General features: G+C 45.2%; 1 protein-coding gene across 1 annotated transcript in view; it reads left to right on the plus strand.

Annotated features, from left to right (window-relative positions):
- Window positions 1-728: 728 nt before the first annotated feature.
- LOC311102237 (double C2-like domain-containing protein alpha) overlaps window positions 729-20,650 on the plus strand; it is a 77,657-nt gene continuing 57,735 nt past the window's right edge. Inside the window, exon 1 of the mRNA XM_084143496.1 lies at window positions 729-1,010. The gene's annotated coding sequence lies outside the window, so the exon portion shown is untranslated. The remainder of the gene's footprint in view (window positions 1,011-20,650) is intronic.

Raw genomic sequence — 20,650 nt, forward strand, 5'->3', positions numbered from 1 at the left:
GAGAGGGATAGGCAAGACAAGAGGGAAAATGTATGATCTGATCAGTTACACCCTTCCTGAGAAGAAAACCCTCTGTTATTATCCATGGGTATGTGTGTGTGTGTGATTTGCACATGCTTTTGTAGCTCAACATGTGTGTGAGAGTGAGGTGCATGCATGTATCATTAAGCATCATTAGACACAAATTATACAGAGACAGAGAGACAGATGCTGTAGCTGGCAGCATGTCGCATTCAGCTCTGTTCTACCACTGCAATCATCCCATGATGAAGAGAGAGAGAAGAGAAGAGAAGAGAAGAGAAGAGAAGAGAAGAGAAGAGAAGAGAAGAGAAGAGAAGAGAAGAGAAGAGAAGAGAAGAGAAACAAGATAAGAGAAGAGCGAGAAGAGAAGACAAGCGAGAAAGGAAGAAAGAGAAAGGGAGAGAGAGAGAGATACATGCGCTGTGATTAAACACAAAGGTTCATTATTGTTGACATTGAAGATTAATGCAGGCGGGCCAAGATGATATTGCACACAAAAAATTTAACTGCACAGAGAAGAGAAGAGGAATGGAGAGGAGGAGAAGGGAGGGGAGAGAGGAGAGACTGACCAAATGCAGAGAAAACCTAGAGAACGAATGACAGAGAGAGGAGAGGAGAGGGAGGGGGAAAAAGTCGTAATATTATTATAAACAGAGAACTCACTGCAAGCAATATTGCGCAACCCAATCCTCCCCTCCAACACTCACATACAGGTACGCACGCACACACATACACACTCCTTCCTCGCCACTCGTCTTCCATATCTCTTTCTGTAACACTATAGATTTCTTTATTGAATGCTAAGTACTCACTCCTCCCAATCTCTCTCCAACCAGCTATCCCTTTCCCTCCCTTCCCCACCTCTCTCCCTTTCTCTCTCTCTCTCTCTCTCTCTCTCTCGGTTTCTCTCTCGCCACCTGTTAGTTCAGACCCCGTGCATTGAGATACACTTGTTTATGAGGGAAGCTTTCACATTCTCGCAATCATAGGTAAGACTTACTTTCCTTTTTTTCTCTGTTATCAACTTCATACCTTCTTCTGTTGTGTTACTGCATTGTTTTGGTTAGATTCATTTGTTATATTCTCCTTTAAAAAAAAAAAATCTCTGTATGTAATCCATCATTCGCGATAACTGGCTCATCTGCTTGCTCTCTCTCTCTCGCTCTCTCTCTCGGCATCCCATAGGTGTACTGTATCATGATGTTAACCCCTACTGTCTCAGGAGTCCGGCTGATCAGCCAGTCCCGTTTATGTACTCAGAGTAAATCCTACCCCCACAGGGTTAAAGTATTCATTAAAAATCAAAGTTTATTGGTTGCGTACACAGCTTAGCAGGTGTTATAGTAGGTGCAGCGAAATGCTTATGTTACTATCTCGTAACAATGCAGTAAAATGACAACATTTTAACGTAAGGGCAACATTTTAAATAAAAGACAAAAAACGGTGGGACTAATCTAATTAAGAACCCAAATAGCACTGTATTAGTAATCAAATGCAATCTATACGTTTGTACACCGGGAGAATTTACACAAGATCAGCTAACAATGATATGTACAGCAGTAATACAACAGTAGATTACAGTAAACTATGTCAAGAATCCAGTGCATAAATACAGTGGGGAAAAAAAGTATTTAGTCAGCCACCAATTGTTCAAGTTCTCCCACTTAAAAAGATGAGAGAGGCCTGTAATTTCCATCATAGGTACACGTCAACTATGACAGACAAATTGAGAAAAAAAAAATCCAGAAAATCACATTGTAGGATTTTTAATGAATTTATTTGCAAATTATGGTGGAAAATAAGTATTTGGTCACCTACAAACAAGCAAGATTTCTGGCTCTCACAGACCTGTAACTTCTTCTTTAAGAGGCTCCTCTGTCCTCCACTCGTTACCTGTATTAATGGCACCTGTTCACTATGGCCAAGACCAAAGAGCTGTCAAAGGACACCAGAAACAAAATTGTAGACCTGCACCAGGCTGGGAAGACTGAATCTGCAATAGGTAAGCAGCTTGGTTTGAAGAAATCAACTGTGGGAGCAATTATTAGGAAATGGAAGACATACAAGACCACTGATAATCTCCCTTGATCTGGGGCTCCACGCAAGATCTCACCCCGTGGGGTCAAAATGATCACAAGAACGGTGAGCAAAAATCCCAGAACCACACGGGGGGACCTAGTGAATGACCTGCAGAGAGCTGGGACCAAAGTAACAAAGCCTACCATCAGTAACACACTACGCCACCAGGGACTCAAATCCTGCAGTCCCAGACGTGTCCCCCTGCTTAAGCCAGTACATGTCCAGGCCCGTCGGAAGTTTGCTAGAGTGCATTTGGATGATCCAGAAGAGGATTGGGAGAATGTCATATGGTCAGATGAAACCAAAATATAACTTTTTGGTAAAAACTCAACTCGTCGTGTTTGGAGGACAAAGAATGCTGAGTTGCATCCAAAGAACACCATACCTACTGTGAAGCATGGGGGTGGAAACATCATGCTTTGGGGCTGTTTTTCTGCAAAGGGACCAGGACGACTGATCCGTGTAAAGGAAAGAATGAATGGGGCCATGTATCGTGAGATTTTGAGTGAAAACCTCCTTCCATCAGCAAGGGCATTGAAGATGAAATGTGGCTGGGTCTTTCAGCATGACAATGATCCCAAACACACTGCCCGGGCAACGAAGGAGTGGCTTCGTAAGAAGCATTTCAAGGTCCTGGAGTGGCCTAGCCAGTCTCCAGATCTCAACCCCATAGAAAATCTTTGGAGGGAGTTGAAAGTCTGTGTTGCCCAGCGACAGCCCCAAAACATCACTGCTCTAGAGGAGATCTGCATGGAGGAATGGGCCAAAATACCAGCAACAGTGTGTGAAAACCTTGTGAAGACTTACAGAAAACGTTTGACCTGTGTCATTGCCAACAAAGGGTATATAACAAAGTATTGAGAAACTTTTGTTATTGACCAAATACTTATTTTCCACCATAATTTGCAAATAAATTCATTACAAATCCTACAATGTGATTTTCTGGATTTTTTTTCCTCATTTTGTCTGTCATAGTTGACGTGTACCTATGATGAAATTACAGGCCTCTCTCATCTTTTTAAGTGGGAGAACTTGCACAATTGGTGGCTGACTAAATACTTTTTTACCCCACTGTAAATATGCGGTGTGTATAAACAATGTAACTAAAATACAATGTACAGTAGTATAAATATTATGATGAGCTACTTCGGGGATACAGTATTTAAATACACAGTGTGAAAATAGAAGTGACCAGTGGTTCAATGTCTCTATAGCATGGGACAGCAGCTTTGGCTGTGTTTTTTGTGAGAGAGTGTGCATCACCTGGTAGATGGCTACTGATGGCTGTTCAACAGTCTGATGGCCTGGTAATAGAAGCTGTTTTTTAGTCTCTCTGTCTTAGCTCTGATGCACCTGTACTGTCTCCATCTGTCGGACGATAGCCAAGTGAAAAGTCCGTGGCTCGGGTCGCTGAGGTCCTTAATGATCTTCCAGGTCTTCCTTTGACACCGGGTGCTGTAGATGTCCTGGAGGGCACAGTGATGCGTTAGGCTGCCCGCACTACCCTCTGGAGAGCAATGAGGTTGAGGGTGGAGCAGTTGCCGTACCAGGCGTGATGCAACCCGACAGAATGCTCTAAATGGTGCATCTGTAGAGGTTTGTGAGGGTCGATGGGGCCATGCTGAATTTCTTCAGCCGCCTGAGGTTGTAGAGGCGCTGTTGTGCCTTCTTCACCATGATGTCGGTGTGGCGAGACCATTTCAGGTCCTCAGTGATGGAGGAACTTGAAGCTTTTGACCCTATCCACTGCTGCCACGTTGATAAAGATGGGGGCGTGCTCTCTCTTCTGTCTCCTGTAGTCCATGATAAGCTCCTTGGTTTTGTTGACATTGAGGGAGAGGTTACTTTCCTGGCACCACTCCGTCAGGGCTCTAACCTCCTCCCTGTAGGCTGTCTCGTCGCTGTTAGTAATCAGGCCTACCTCTGTTGTGTCGTGAGCAAACTTGATGATTGAGTTGAAGTCGTGCGTGGCCACGCAGTCATGGGTGAACATAGAGTACAGGAGGGGGCTGAGCACACAACCTTGGGGGGCCCCCCGTGTTGAGGATCAGCGTGGCGGACGTGTTGTTGCCTTCCCTCACCACCTGGGGTCATCCCATCAGGAAATCTAGGATCCAGTTGCACAGGGAGGAGTTCAGACCCAAGGCCCCGAGCTCAGTGACAAGCTTAGAGGGCACTATGGTGTTAAAAGCTGAGCTGTAATCGATGAACAGCATTCTCACATACAGTGCCTTGCAAAAGTATTCATCCCCCTTGGCGTTTTTCCTATTTTGTTGCATTACAACCAGTAATTTAAATGGATTTTTATTTTTATTTCATGTAATGGACATACACAAAATAGTCTAAATTGGTGAAGTGAAATGAAAAAAATTACTTGTTTCAGAAAATTCTAAAAAATAAATAACAGAAAAGTGGTGTGTACATATGTATTCACCCCCTTTGCTATGAAGCCCCTAAATAAGATCTGGTGCAACCAATTACCTAAAAGTCCACCTGTGTGCAATCTAAGTGTCACATGATATGTCACATGATCTCAGTATATATATATATATACACCTGTTCTGAAAAGGCCCCAGAGTCTGCAACACCACTAAGCAAGGGCCACCACCAAGCAAGCGGCACCATAAGACCAAGGAGCTCTCCAAACAGGTCAGAGACAAAGTTGTGGAGAAGTACAGATCAGGGTTGGGTTATAAAAAAATATCCTAAACTTTGAACATCCCACGGAGCACCATTAAATCCATTATAAAAAAATTGAAAGAACATGGCACCAACAACAACAAACCTGCCAAGAGAGGGCCGCCCACCAAAACTCACGGACCAGGCAAGGAGGGAACTAATCAGAGAGGCAACAAAGAGACCAAAGATAACCCTGAAGGAGCTGCAAAGCTCCACAGCGGAGATTGGAGTATCTCCGCTGTGGAGCTTTTAAGCCACTTTAAGCCATACACTCCACAGAGCTGGGCTTTACGGAAGAGTGGCCAGAAAAAAAGCCATTGCTTAAAGGAAAAAAAATAAGCAAACACGTTTGGTGTTCGCCAAAAGCCACGTGGGAGACTCCCCATACATATGGAAGAAGGTACTCTGGTCAGATGAGACTAAAATTGAGCTTTTTGGCCATCAAGAAAAACGCTATGTCTGGCGCAAACCCAACACCTCTCATCACCCCGAGAACACCATCCCCACAGTGAAGCATGGTGGTGGCCGCATCATGCTGTGGGGATGTTTTTCATCGTCAGGGACTGGGAAACTGGTCAGAATTGAAGGAATGATGGATGGCGCTAAATACAGGGCAATTCTTGAGGGAAACCTGTTTCAGTCTTCCAGAGATTTGAGACTGGGACGGAGGTTCACCTTCCAGCAGGACAATGACCCTAAACATACTACTAACGCAACACTCGAGTGGTTTAAGGGGAAACATTTAAATGTCTTGGAATGGTCTAGTCAAAGCCCAGAACCCATCCAACTTGAAGGAGCTGGAGCAGTTTTGCCTTGAAGAATGGGCAAAAATCCCAGTGGCTAGATGTGCGAAGCACGCTCAAGTTCTGTTTCTTTGTCTTATTTCTTGTTTGTTTCACCCCCCAAAAATATTTGCATCTTCAAAGTGGTAGGCATGTTGTGTAAATCAAATTATACAAACCCCCCCAAAAATATATTTTAATTCCAGGTTGTAAGGCAACAAAATAGGAAAAATACCAAGGGGGTGAATACTTTCGCAAGCCACTGTACAGTATAGTGCCTATAGAAAGTCTACACCCCCTTGAACTGTTTTCACATTTTGTTGCGTTACAAAGTGGGATTGAAATAGATGTAGCCCTTTCCTCCAGTCAAATTACTTAGTGGCCTCATGGGTGGAATGTTATTAATATTTTTAATAGACATTATTTCAAGAAACCAGCCGAAAATCTGTTGTTTCTATGGCAAACAGTATTGTTATATTTAAGTATTCTGTGATGTGTTTAAAGTGTAATATTGGGATGCAAACTCAAAATTGAATACATTTCAACTCTATATCTGACATGGTACAGGTGTCTTCTTTTTTTTAAGGACATACCATGTCTTTGAGGTACATACTTTTGCTTCAAAGTAGATTTGTTTAAGACTACCAAGAAACACTCTGTGACCGTGATTTAGCCCACTGCAGTAAAAGGTTAATAAAAATGTTTTGTCATTGATCTACACAAAATACTCCATAATGTCAAAGTGAAAAGAAAATTATACAAATGTTTACAAATTAATATAAAATCTATAACTAAAATATAGTCGTTGCATAAGTATTCACCCCCTTCTTTAGGCAAGCCTAAAATTTGGCTTAACAAATCACATAATAAGGGGTTGAAATGATTTTTAAATGACTACCCTTCCTCTGTCCCCCATATATACATCTATCTGTAAGGTTCCAATCAGTTAATAATTGAATTTCAGCACAGATCCAACTAGAAAGACCAAGGCGCCTTTCGAAAGCCTCATAAAGATGGCAGTGATTGGTAGATGGGTAACAATAACAAATCAGACATTGAATATATCTTTAAGCATGGTCAAGTTAATACTTATGCTGTGGCTGATGTATTAAACCACCCAGACACATCAAAGATTCAGTTGTCCTTCTGAACTGAGCTGCAGGACAGGAAGGAAACTGCTTAGGAATGTCACCATGAGGCCATTGGTGATTTTAAAACAGCTACAGAGTTCAATGGCTGTGATGGGAGAAAACTGAGGATGGACCAACAACATTGTAGTGACTCCACAATAATGACCTAAATGACAGTGAAAAGAAGAATACAAATATACATAATACAAATATTCCAAAACATGGAAATGGTTGTCTATTAATGATCAACAACCAATTTGACAGCGCTTGAAGAATTTTAAAAAGAATAATGGGCAAATGTTGCACAATCCTGTGGAAAGCTCTTAGCGACTTACCCAGAAAGACACACAGCTGTAATCGCTGCCAAAGATGCTTCTATAAAGTATTGACTCAAGGGTGCACCTATGTAAATGAGATTTTTCCGTATTTAATTTTCAATACATTTGCAAAAAAATCTAAAAACATGTTTTCACTTTGTCATTATGGGGTATTATGTGTAGATGGGTAAGACAAAATCAATTTAATCCATTTTGAATTCAGGCTGCAACACATCAACATTTGGAATAAATCAAGGGGTATGAATACTTTCTGAAGGCACTTCTTTGCGAGGCATTGGAAAACCTCCCTGGTCTTTGTGGCCTCATTTGCATATCCTCCTGTGTTGCTGCGTTGCTGAGCTTAGCGAACGGGGGAGCATCGGTTGCTGCCGGAATCCTACCGTGACTGAACGCCTCTCTGTGGGCCCACAGTCTATGTCTGCATCCAACATGGCACCCTATTCCCTTTTTAGTGCACTACTTTTGACCAGGTTCCATAGGGCTCTGGTCAAATATAGTGCACTATATAGGGAATAGGGTGCCATTTGGGATGCAAGCACTATGTCATGTGATAGAATGTTTCCTGTGATAAAATTGCACACCCACAGAGGTTAATGTTGGTTCTCCTATAGTTCCTCATGGGAGCTGCACTGTTGTTGTTGAGGAAAAAAATAATGGTCCTTTGTAGATTAGCAGTGATCAAGTGTTTCTGAGCTCAAAAACAATGATTATTCCAGATTTGATAGAAGGGAGAGAAAAACTGCATTCTTACAGGAGGAAGAAAACGAAAGATTTCCTTCATTTTAGGCAGCCATGTGTTTTCTAAATGGAAAAAACACATGATTTCACATGTGAAATGTCCACGTTTTGCACAATATGTAAGTTGAAAACACTGCAACTCTTTTATGACGTTACGGTGACATCCTAACCACTCATTTTGTATTTCAGGGCATCTGTGAAATCACATGTAAAAATTGTTAAATTGTGTCAATTCAAATCTGGTATAGGAACAAAAAGAGGTCAATACACGTCTTCTAAAATAGACTAGTATTTTAATTAATGCAAACACTTGAATGGTAAATATGATGTTCGTATATACGGGCCCACTGAAACACCACGCAGGGCAGACAGAGAACTGAGCTATTGTTATAAGTTATACTCTGACAGAGATAGTTCCCGCTCTCTGCTGGGCCTGTCAGAGTAGAGGCTGGGTGTGGTTTAAACTTACCCAACCTATCGATGGCGCACAGGCTGGTCCCAGCCCCTTGGCGATTCACTGTTGCCGGGCATTAGTTGTTATCTTTACAACTTGTCTCGAGTCAGCAACCTCAGACATAGTTTGTTCTTCTTCATTGTAGCAGAACACATGTCCTTGAGCGGTTTAACAAAGAGGCAGTGTGTGTGTATGAATCTCAGTCTATCTCAGCCTACCCCCTAACGGTTCCTCACATTAATCACAGCTTGTTATGTTAAACAATCTATATCAGTACAGCACAAACCTATTATGTTTAATCATTAATGTATTCTTTCTAAGCTAGGCATCACATCTAGTTGTAAGAGAATAGATCCCCACAAAATCCACATGAAACTTCATGTGAAATATCATATGTGAAGTGTTCCAAAACCACATGGTTTCACATGATTTCACATGAAGTTTCACATGTGGATTAACATTTTCACATGTTAATGTTTTTCACAAGATTTCACAGGTGATGCCCTGAAAACAAAAATGAGTGGTTAGGATTTCGCTGGAACGTCACGAAATAGTCAATGTTTTCAACTTACATATTTGGCACACTTTGACATACATGATTACATTGTGTATGTTTATTTATACAGTAATTATTATTCAACATGTCCTCACCTGGGATTTGAACTCGCAACCGCTTGGTTCATGGCATTCTGATCTTCCTGCTACACCACCAAAATTGTGTAGGGGACTTTGTATATGCTAGACATTGTGGTGCAGCAGAAAGATCAGTGTATCCCAAATCCAGAGGTTGTGAGTTCAAATCCCAGTTGGGGTAATATTGAAAATCACCAGGTGATCAATTCAAATGTAAGAATATTGATTAAAGATTTCCGCACTATTTTAGCCGAACAGTGTACCATTTACTTTCGTCCCCCATACCATTTCATTACTTCCCTTACAAAAACATGTGACATTTGAACTTTCACATGTGAAAAACTTTATCCCATTGAAATGTTGCATCCCCATGTTGTCACATTTATTTCACATGAGATGTTTTCACATGCTGAAATTCTCACGTGCAATAATATTATCACATTAACTTCACGTGATCACGTGACATTTCTGGGGGGGGGGGGGGTTCCATAAGGGAAGCCTTTCAGCAACAGTTGTTGAAAATAGATTTTAGAATTTATTTGTTTAGAGTTCATAGAACACCAATGGATCCTCCACATTCATTAGTAGACTTGCCTTGATAGAACCAAAATAACAGAACAGAGAGAGAATACAATTTACCATCTGTCCAGAACAGAGAGAACAGTTGCACTTGGAAAACACTCTCCCTGAATTCTCTCTAATATACCCAGAGTATATTGCAGCTATCAGTCAAGTCTCAATTAGTTTAAGGACCTGACTTTGAAATGGGTTTAGAATATCTATTGAGGAAATTGAATGGATTTGAGAATGAGGATTCAGGAGGGGAATGAGAATGGACTAGATGAAGCAGAGGGCTGCAAATAAAGGATCCAGGGGGTGGACTCTGTAGAGTTTGGCTTGGAGTCTCAGGTAGACATCATCAGGCCGTGGTAGTTAGGCTGCTGTGGTGATGGCAATCCCCAAAAAGAGAACTCCTAAGTTAGCCGGACCCTGGAGAGTAAGTGAGCTGCAGGTGCTGAATGGTTGTCGATATACACTGCTCAAAAAAATAAAGGGAACACTTAAACAACACAATGTAACTCCAAGTCAATCACACTTCTGTGAAATCAAACTGTCCACTTAGGAAGCAACACTGATTGACAATTTCACATGCTGTTGTGCAAATGGAATAGACAACAGGTGGAAATTATAGGCAATTAGCAAGACACCCCCAATAAAGAAGTGGTTCTGCAGGTGGTGACCACAGACCACTTCTCAGTTCCTATGCTTCCTGGCTGATGTTTTGGTCACTTTTGAATGCTGGCGGTGCTTTCACTCTAGTGGTAGCATGAGACGGAGTCTACAACCCACACAAGTGGCTCAGGTAGTGCAGCTCATCCAGGATGGCACATCAATGCGAGCTGTGGCAAGAAGGTTTGCTGTGTCTGTCAGCGTAGTGTCCAGAGCATGGAGGCGCTACCAGGAGACAGACCAGTACATCAGGAGACGTTGAGGAGGCCATAGGAGGGCAACAACCCAGCAGCAGGACCGCTACCTCCGCCTTTGGGCAAGGAGGAGCAGGAGGAGCACTGCCAGAGCCCTGCAAAATGACCTCCAGCAAGCCACAAATGTGCATGTGTCTGCTCAAATGGTCAGAAACAGACTCCATGAGGGTGGTATGAGGGCCCGACGTCCACAGGTGGGGGTTGTGCTTACAGCCCAACACCGTGCAGGACGTTTGGCATTTGCCAGAGAACACCAAGATTGGCAAATTCACCACTGGCGCCCTGTGCTCTTCACAGATGAAAGCAGGTTCACACTGAGCACATGTGACAGATGTGACAGAGTCTGGAGACGCCGTGGAGAACGTTCTGCTGCCTGCAACATCCTCCAGCATGACCGGTTTGGCGGTGGGTCAGTCATGGTGTGGGGTGGCATTTCTTTGGGGGGCCGCACAGCCGTCCATGTGCTCGCCAGAGGTAGCCTGACTGCCATTAGGTACCGAGATGAGATCCTCAGACCCCTTGTGAGACCATATGCTGGTGCGGTTGGCCCTGGGTTCCTCCTAATGCAAGACAATGCTAGACCTCATGTGGCTGGAGTGTGTCAGCAGTTCCTGCAAGAGGAAGGCATTGATGCTATGGACTGGCCCGCCCGTTCCCCAGACCTGAATCCAATTGAGCACATCTGGGACATCATGTCTCGCTCCATCCACCAACGCCACGTTGCACCACAGACTGTCCAGGAGTTGGCGGATGCTTTAGTCCAGGTCTGGGAGGAGATCCCTCAGGAGACCATCCGCCACCTCATCAGGAGCATGCCCAGGCGTTGTAGGGAGGTCATACAGGCACGTGGAGGCCACACACTACTGAGCCTCATTTTGACTTGTTTTAAGGACATTACATCAAAGTTGGATCAGCCTGTAGTGTGGTTTTCCACTTTAATTTTGAGGGTGACACCAAATCCAGACCTCCATGGGTTGATAAATTTGATTTCCATTGATCATTTTTGTGTGATTTTGTTGTCAGCACATTCAACTATGTAAAGAAAAAAGTATTTAATAAGATTATTTCATTCATTCAGATCTAGGATGTGTTATTTTAGTGTTCCCTTTATTTTTTTGAGCAGTGTAGTTGAGGTAGTACAGGCGTATGGACGAGATGCCCACAGAGTTACCAAACTTTAGACCCCAGGAGAGCAAGCAGAAGCAACAGTGGCAAGGGAAAAAACCTTGTGAGAAACCAGGCTCAGCTGGAGAGCCAATCCTCTTTTGGCTGGTTGGGTAGGATTCGGTGCGTGAGTTAGATTGTGTCTGTGAAATGAGGCAGGTACTGGGATACTGTGCTTGAGTTAATGCAGGTTCTGAGAGATTAGCATATTGTGGGCTGTCCTGAGCGGCTATAGGAATGATAGGCTTGAGAGGACCAGCGTCCGAGGAGTTGTACGATGTGATCTGGGATGCTGTGTCCAGATGCCATGGATGCAGCTCCAATGCGGAAGGAGTGTCCAGAGAATTGGTCAGCAGGATAGCTGTACAGGGATAGTATTTGTCTCAGATGGAAATGGAACCATTGGAGAGGCGATGGAACCAGATTTGGTGATGAATAGTTGATCAGATGGAGAGGCATGTTGAGATTATCTGAGCTGTCTGAGCCGTAGGAAGTTGGTTAGTGGTTCATAAGGGCTAGATGGTAGCCGAACAGGTAGACTGGTGTGGTTTTGCTAAACTGATCGGTTTACTGTGTTTGATGGTCGGGATGTAGGTAAAAGATGAGGATGTTAACTTGGAACATCGCAGGAAGCGAAAGAACGCCAAAAGAAACCTCCATCCCAGCGTGGCGAGACCGCGATGGAGACGTAACCTGATCTCAGCATCTGGATGCAGGCAGACAGGATGTCAGTGGTGATAAGCTGGCAACGAGGGTGGGTGGCGGACGCCGGCGAAGGTGGACTGTGGGCGACAGTTGAAGATTTGAACAGAGCCAGTTGGTTCACTGATCTAGGAGAGAGTTTCAACTGGTGGAGGAAGAGCCAGGAACGCCGTTGAGAGGGAATGGTGAGCCTGAGGGCGGGGCTCACTGAACTGAGAGAAGTTCACAGCTGTAAGGAACAGGGGCAGAGCCACGGCTGGAGCAGCAGGAGCAACAGGCACATATAGCTGCCTGAGCGGTCGTCGCTGGCAGAGAAGAAGGTGAGGCACTGCAGGGGTGGCGGTCACAGGACCAGTGGGACCAGAGGCGAAGATGGAGGTCATTACTGGTGAAGAGGGAGGGTGTGTCACTGTGGGAGCAGCGGTCACGGGTCAACGGAGGCCGAGGTGGGGAGAGAGGTCGTCACTTGCAGAGAGAGGGGGTGAGCCGCTGCTGTAGCAGTGGACACTGGGCCAGCGGGACCTGAGAGGGGGAGAGCTGCTAGAGGCTGTGAAGATAGAGCAGGCTAGGTAGCCGGGAGGCCGGAGCGGCCGGCAGTGAAGAGTGGAACAGAGAGGCAGCTGAGAGGGCCAGGGGCCAGACCACTGCGGGGGCAGCAGGCACATAACTGGCTAAGTAGGTGGAGATGTGAGAGGTCATAGCTGGCAGAAAGCGTAGACGCTGGTGTGGTGGCAGCGGGACCTGAGGGAAAAGAGAAGTCGACACTGGCAGATAGAAAGGGTGAGCCGCTGCCGGAGTAGCAGTCACAGGTCATGCGAGACCTGGGGGGAGGGGAGCCAGAGGCTGTGAAGATAGTGCAGGCAAGGTAGCCAGGAGGCCAGAGTGGGAAAACCAGTTGCACCGCCGGCGGATCAGAACGTGAGAGGTAGAGGAAGCAGTATGCTGAGAGAGAGGTTGTCACTAGCAGAGAAAGAGCTGCTGCCCTAGCAGGTAGTCACAGGGCCAGCAGGACATGAGGGAAAGAGAGAGGGCAGCAGTGGCAGAGAAAGAGGGTGAGCCACTGTTGTAGTGGCGGTCACGGAGCCAGCCGGACCTGAGGTGGGGAGAGAGGTCGACACTGGCAGAGAGAGGGTAGCCACGGTCATGTGCCAGTGGGACCTGAGGGAAAGGCGTGTTGGCGCCGACGAAGATGGCGGCCTCGCGACTAGCTCTTAGGAAACCTAGCAGTATTTTGTTTTTTTATATATTATTTTTTACATTATTAGCTCTGAAAGTGTTTTGCATCATTACATACAGCCGGGAAAAACTATTGGATATCAGAGTGGCGGTAACTCACCAGCATTACGACCAGGAATACGACTTTCCCGAAGCAGATCCTTTGTTTGCTCTCCCCAGGGCAACTGAACTGATTCCAGCGGCTGACCCAAAACATCGCCGGCGGAGTATTCTACTCGCTAATGTTCAGTCTCTGGTTAACAAGCTCGGCGAACTACGGGCAAGGATTTATTTCCAGAGAGACATCAAGGCCTGTAACATACTCTGTTTCATGGAAACATGGCTCTCTCTGGATATTCTGTCGGAATTGGTCCAGCCAGATGGGTTCTCAGTTCATCGCGCAGACAGGAATAAATATCTCTCCGGGAAGCAGAAGGGCGGAGGTGTGTGTTTCATGATTAACGACTCATGGTGTAATTGTAGTAACATACAGGAACTCGAGTCCTTCTGTTCACCCGACCTAGAATATCTCACAATCAAATGCCGAACATATTATCTCCCAAGATAATTTTCTTCGGTTATAGTCACGGCCGTGTATATCCCCCCTCAAGCCGATACCGCGACGGCCCTCAAAGAACTTCACTGGACCTTATGCAAACTGGAAACCACATATCCTGAGGCTGCATTTATTGTAGCCGGGGATTTTAACAAAGCAAATTTGAGGACTAGGCTGCCGAAGTTCTATCAACATATCGACTGTTGTACTCGCGCTGCTAAAATCCTCTACCATTGCTATTCGATCTTCCGGGATGATTATAAGGCCCTCCCCCGCCCTCCTTTCGGCAAATCTGACCACGACTCCATTTTGCTTCTCCCTTCCTATAGGCAGAAACTCAAACAGGAAGTACCCGTGCTAAGGACTATTCAACGCTGGTCTGACCAATCGGAATCCACGCTTCAAGATTGTTTTGATCACACGGACTGGGATATGTTCCGGGTAGCTTCCGAAAATAATTTAGACGTATACACTGAAATGGTGACTAAGTTTATCAGGAAGTGTATAGGTGATGTTGTGCCCACTGTGACTATTCAAACCTACCCTAACCAAAAACCGTGGATAGATGGCAGCATTCGCGCAAATCTGAAAGCGCGAACCACCGCCTTCAATCATGGCAAGGTGACTGGGAATATGGCAGAATACAAACAGTGTAGCTACTCACTCCGCAAGGCAATTAAACTGGCAAAACATCAGTATAGAGACAAAGTGGAGTCGCAATTCAATGGCTCAGACACGAGACGAATGTGGCAGGGTCTAAAGACAATCACGGACTACAAAAGGAAAACCAGCCACGTCGCCGACACCGACGTCTCGCTTCCAGACAAGCTAAACACCTTCTTCGCCTGCTTTGAGGATAACACAGTGCCACTGACGAGGCCCACTACCAAGGACTGTGGCCTCTCCTTCTCCATGGCCGACGTGATTAAGACATTTAAGCATGTTAACCCCCGCAAGGCTGCCGGCCCAGACGGCATCCCTAGCCGCGTCCTCAGAGCATGCGCAGACCAGCTGGCTGGTGTGTTTATGGCATATTCAGTCTTTCCCTTTCCCAGTCTGCTGTTCCCACATGCTTCAAGATGGCCACCATTGTTCCTGTACCCAAGAAAGCAAAGGTAACTGAACTAAATGACCTTCGCCCTGTAGCACTCACCTCTGTCATCATGAAGTGCTTTGAGAGACTAGTCAAGGATCATATCACCTCTACCTTACCTATCACCCTAGACCCACTTCAAGTTGCTTACCGCCCCAATAGATCCACAGACAATGCAATCGCCATCACACTGCACACTGCCCTATCCCATCTGGACAAGAGGAATACCTATGTAAGAATGCTGTTCATTGACTATAGCTCAGCATTCATCACCATAGTACCCTCCAAGCTCATCATTAAGCTCGAGGCCCTGGGTCTGAACCCAGCCCTGTGCAACTGGGTCCTGGACTTCCTGACGGGCCACCCCCAGGTAGTGGGTAGGAAACAACATCTCCACTTCGCTGATCTCAACACTGGGGCCCCACAAGGGTGCGTGCTCAGCCCCCTCCTGTACTCCCTGTTCACCCATGACTGCGTGGCCAAGCACGCCTCCAACTCAATCATCAAGTTTGCAGACGACACAACAGTAGTAGGCTTGATTACCAACAATGACGAGACCGCCTACAGGGAGGAGGTGAGGGCTCTGGGAGTGTGGTGCCAGGAAAATAACCTCTCACTCAACATCAACAAAACAAAGGAGATGATCGTGGACTTCAGGAAACAGCAGAGTGTGCATCCCCCTATCCACATCGATGGGACCGCAGTGGAGAAGGTAGAAAGCTTCAAGTTCCTTGGCGTACACATCACCGACAAACTGAAATGGTCCACACACACGCAGACAGTGTGGTGAAGAAGGCGCAACATAGCCTCTTCAACCTCAGGAGGCTGAAGAAATTCGGCTTAGCACCTAAAACCCTCACAAACCTTTACAGATGCACAATTGAGAGCATCCTGTCGGGCTGTATCACCGCCTGGTACGGCAACTGCACCGCCCGCAACCGCAGGGCTCTCCAGAGGGTGGTACGGAATGCCGAACGCATTACCGGGGGCAAACTACCCACCCTCCAAGACACATACAGCACCCGATGTCACAGGAAGGCCAAAAAGATCATCAAGGACATCAACCACCCGAGCCACTGCCTGTTCACCCCGCTATCATCCAGAAGGCAAGGTCCGTACAGGTGCATCAAAGCTGGGACCGAGAGACTGAAAAACAGCTTCTATCTCAAGGCCATCAGACTGTTAAATAGCCATCACTAGCACATTAGAGGATGCTGCTACCTATTGAAATCACTGGCCACTTTAAGAAATGGAACACTAGTCACTTTAATAATGTTTACATATCTTGCACTACTCATCTCATATGTATATACTGCATTTTAATCCATAATATTCTACTGTATCTTAGTCAATGCTGCTCTGTCATTGCTTGTCCATATATGTATATATTCTTAAATCCCATTCCTTACTAGTTTTGCGTGTATTGGGTACAGTTGACGTCGGAAGTTTACATACACCTTAGCCAAATACATTTAAACTCAGTTTTTCACAATTCCTGACATTTAATCCTAGTAAAACTTATTATTTTAAGAATGTGAAATGTCAGAATAATAGTAGAGAATGATTTCTTTCAGCTTTTATTTCTTTCATCACATTCCCAGTGGGTCAGGAGTTTACATACACTCAATTAGTATTTGGTAGCATTGCCTTTAAATTGTTTAACTTGGGTCAAACGTTTCGGGTAGCCTTCCACAAGCTTTCCACAAGCTTCCCACAATAAGTTGTGTGAATTTTGGCCCATTCCTCCTGACAGAGCTGGTGTAACTGAGTCAGGGTTGTAGGCCTCCTTGCTCGCACACGCTTTTTCAGTTCTACCCACAAATTATCTATAGGATTGAGGTCAGGGCTTTGTGATGGCCACTCCAATACCTTGACTTGGTTGTCCTTTAGCCATTTTGCCACAACTTTGAAAGTATGCTTGAGGTCATTGTCCATTTGGAAAACCCATTTGCGACCAAGCTTTAACTTCCTGACTGATCTCTTGAGATGTTGCTTCAATATATCCACATAATTTTCCTTCCTCATGATGCCATCTATTTTGTGAAGTGCACCAGTCCCTCCTGCAGCAAAGCACCCCCACAGCATGATGCTGCCACCCCCGTGCTTCACGGTTGGGATGGTGTTCTTCGGCTTGCAAATTCCCCCTTTTTCCTCCAAACATAACGATGGTCATTATGGCCAAACAGTTCTATTTTTGTTTAATCAGATCAGAGGACATTTCTCCAAAAAGTAAGATCTTTGTCCCCATGTGCAGTTGCAAACCGTGGTCTGGCTTTTTTATGGCGGTTTTGGAGTAGTGGCTTCTTCCTTGCTGAGCGGCCTTTCAGGTTATATCGATATAGGACTCGTTTTACTGTGGATATAGATACTTTTGTACCTGTTTCCTCCAGCATCTTGACAAGGTCCTTTGCTGTTGTTCTGGGATTGATTTGCACTTTTCGCACCAAAGTACGTTCATCTCTAGGAGACAGAACGCATCTCCTTCCTGAGCAGTATGACGGCTGTGTGGTCCCATGGTGTTTATACTTGCATACTAGTTTATACTAGTTTGTACAGATGAACGTGGTACCTTCAGGCGTTTGGAAATTGCTCCCAAGGATGAACCAGACTTGTGGAGGTCTACAATTGTTTTTCTGAGGTCTTGGCTGATTTCTTTTGATTTTCCCATGATGTCAAGCAAAGAGGCACAGAGTTTGAAGGTAGGCCTTGAAATACATCCACAGGTACACCTTCAATTGACTCAAATTATGTCAATTAGCCTATCAGAAGCTTCTAAATCCATAACATAATTTTCTAGAATTTTCCAAGCTGTTTAAAGGCACAGTCAACTTAGTGTATGTATACTTCTGACCCACTGGAATTGTGATACAGTGAATTATAAGTGAAATAACCTGTCTGTAAACAATTGTTGGAAAAATTACTTGTGTCATGCACAAAGTAGATGTCCTAACCGACTTGCCAAAACTACAGTTTGTTAACAATAAATTTGTGGAGTGGTTAAAAAACTAGTTTTAATGACTCCAACCTAAGCGTATGTAAACTTCCGACTTCAACTGTATATGTTGAATGTGGGTGTAGCGAAATTGTTAGATATTACTTGTTAGATATTACTGCACTGTCGGAGCTAGAAGCACAAGCATTTCGCTACACCCACTATAACATCTGCTAAACACGTGCATTTGACAAATACAATTTGATTTGATTTGATTTGAAAGAGAGAGGTCGACACTGGCAGAGAAAGAGATTGAGTTGCTTCCAGAGCAGTGGTCACAGGGCCAGCGAGACCTGAGGGGGGAGAGCCAGAGGCTGTGAAGATAGTGCAGGCAAGGTAGCCAGGAGGCCTGAGGCTCCCGAGAAACAGCCACGAACTGTCCTGTATAACTGCCCGTATAACAGCCTGCGAAAAGCCACTCTACCCACTGCTGTCAGACTGTATAATAACTCTAGCTCTTAAATGGTTTTCCCCAAAATTAAAATTTTTACAATCACATTTTAACATTTCAATTTCCTGTAATGTTTCAAGTGTTCTGTATTCTTTTTATGTTACGTATTATGTATTTTTTAAATGAGTGTTTTGCAATTCTTAGTTATGTAAATTCTGCATTTCTTCAGTTTTATCTGTGAGCAAGAATAAATCAACTCAAACTCAAACACAGAGTGGGCAACTGGAAAACCAGTTGCACCGCCGGTGGAGACAGAACATGAGAGGTAGAGGAAGCAGTATGCTGAGAGAGGCCATCACTGGCAGAGAGAGTGGGTGAGCCACTGCCAAAGCAGCGGTCACGGTTCCAGTGGGGCCAGAGAGAAAAGTAGAAGCAAGAGGCAAGGGAGCTGGGGTGCCAGAGAAGCCGTTGGATGCAGGGAGTGCACTGCCAGTGTGGAGGAGACAGGGGTAATGAGAGAGAGCAGGGGAGATAGTGGAAAGGGACATGCACCTGTGTTCAGGTATTAGAAAGAGAGGGGGGAAGAGAAGGCCTGCTGGGCCGTCGGGGGGAGCTGTAGCTGCAGGGATTTAGGCTGTGTCGGATGCCAAGTCGTAATCTGTGGATGCTGGGAGAGAAGCCAGGTCCAGAGCTGGTTTGGGGGCCTGGGTCGAAGTTAGGAAGGACGCCTGTATCTTTGTATTGACTGGGTGTATTGATACACCATCTAAAGTGTCATTCATAACTTCACCATGCTCAAAGGGATATTCAATGTCTGCTTTTTATTTTTTTTACCCATCTACTAATAGGTGCTCTTCTTTACGAGGCATTGGAAAACCTCCCTGGTCATGGTGGCCTCATTTGCATATCTTGCTGCGTTGCTGAGCTTAGCAAACGGGGTAGCATCGGTTGCTGCTGGTAATCCTACCGTGACTGAACGCCTCTCTGTGGGCCCACAGTCTATGTCTGCATCCAACATGGCACCCTATTCCCTTTATAGTGCACTACTTTTGACCAGGTTCCATAGGGCTCTGGTCAAATATAGTGCACTATATAGGGAATAGGGTGCCATTTTGGATGCAGACACTATGTCCTGTGATAAAATTGCACACCCACAGAGGTTAATGGCCTGGGTCGACGTCTTTGAGCCCTGATCTGAGGCTTGGAGGCCGAGTTGGTGGTGGTGGAATAAATATGCAGCAGTGGAGGCAGCAAGGGGTTGATCTCATGGTGGCCCCCGGGTGCATGGTATATTCATGCGGTAGGCAACATGGGTGGAGGTGGATGTGGTTGTGGTCCTGGCAAGACAGGAAGCCATAGTCAACCGACCGGAGAGAGGGAGAAGTAGTTTAGTGGAAGAAAAGGGGCATGAGGGAGAGAGCAATAACAAGAGAGAGAGAACAATCATGGCTTGACAGACACTTTGCAATGACATGAAGATGGCATTTCTAGAGGAGAAAGCCAGTCTGCAGTATGATAGATACTGTAGTATGTGGCCAATATATGGCTGAAATTTTGCAAAAGATTCTGATACTATGTGTGGCCTGCCATTACTTGGACTCTGGCAAACGTGACCCGGGACAATATTTGAATGAATGGCATAATAAAATGTTCCAAGCAGTGCTTTTATCAAATTACTTTTGACATGAAGGAATTAAAGCGGAATTGTAAGGATAATGCTTACAACGGATGATATGCCTGAGCCTAAACTGCATAGAATAGCCTAGCGGCTATATGGTGAGTAGCCAGCCTGTCTAATATTAAAAAGAACTCTGAAGTTGGCACACAGATTATTTGGAACAGGACCTGCGTCAAAATGAATTACTGTACCGGCGATGGATGAATAGCTGGGACTCAGATTCGGTGGTTGGCGACACAGCCTCATGGGTCCACTGAGGAGCGGGGCATGTGGCTTGCATGTGGTAGGGAGATGCGCTGGTGCATCCGGTGAAGCCGTGGATAGTCGGGATATGCACTCAGGAGAACATACTGCATGGCGGAGAGGAAATGTTGTGAAAGCAGGGAGTTTGCTGGTCTGTGATGAAAGAGGAAGAAGGGATATACCAAAAACATTGTAGCGAATTCATGGAGTAGCCCCGACCGAGACTCAAAACCGGGTCCATCGACTGTCAAGCCAACACCTTAACCACTACGCCAAGA

Source organism: Coregonus lavaretus, assembly GCF_964263955.1.
Source record: "Coregonus lavaretus genome assembly, chromosome: 2".
Lineage (NCBI taxonomy): Eukaryota > Metazoa > Chordata > Actinopteri > Salmoniformes > Salmonidae > Coregonus > Coregonus lavaretus.